Source organism: Clytia hemisphaerica, unplaced genomic scaffold (genome assembly GCF_902728285.1).
Source record: "Clytia hemisphaerica strain Z4C2 unplaced genomic scaffold, Clytia hemisphaerica genome assembly, whole genome shotgun sequence".
In the NCBI taxonomy this organism is placed as follows: domain Eukaryota; kingdom Metazoa; phylum Cnidaria; class Hydrozoa; order Leptothecata; family Clytiidae; genus Clytia; species Clytia hemisphaerica.
This window is the reverse complement of record NW_027103551.1, coordinates 1,119,146-1,119,585: the sequence shown is the minus strand read 5'-3', so window position 1 is coordinate 1,119,585 and position 440 is coordinate 1,119,146.

Below are 440 nucleotides of genomic sequence, written 5' to 3'. Positions count from 1 at the left end.
TTGGTGAGGTACATAGTAGGTATTGTATATTTGTGTAGTTCAAGGTAACTCATTTGCAAAATACTAAGTCAATAGAGTTTTTTGAGTTTTGCTAGGTGCGATCGATGTCTCAGTCAGGATGGTCAAACAACAGACTGACAGACAAGCTTGCTTCTTTCATATCTCACAGCAAACCAAAAACAACATCAGTCATCTACAGGATAGCAACTCTGGAAGATTTTTCAAATTTAATGTTTTTTTTCAAAACCTATCCGTCAAAATTTTGATTAAAAAATGTCAAAAAAAGGTTAGGAAAATAAATAGTAGGGGGGTCAGTCGAAATTTCAAAATCATTTTCAAAATGTCAAACCAAGTTTAATGAAAAGCCCTTATCCTCAGAAAAAAAATGAGGGGTCATTTATCAGTGCGTCTCAAACCGCGATATTTCGAGAGCATGGAAG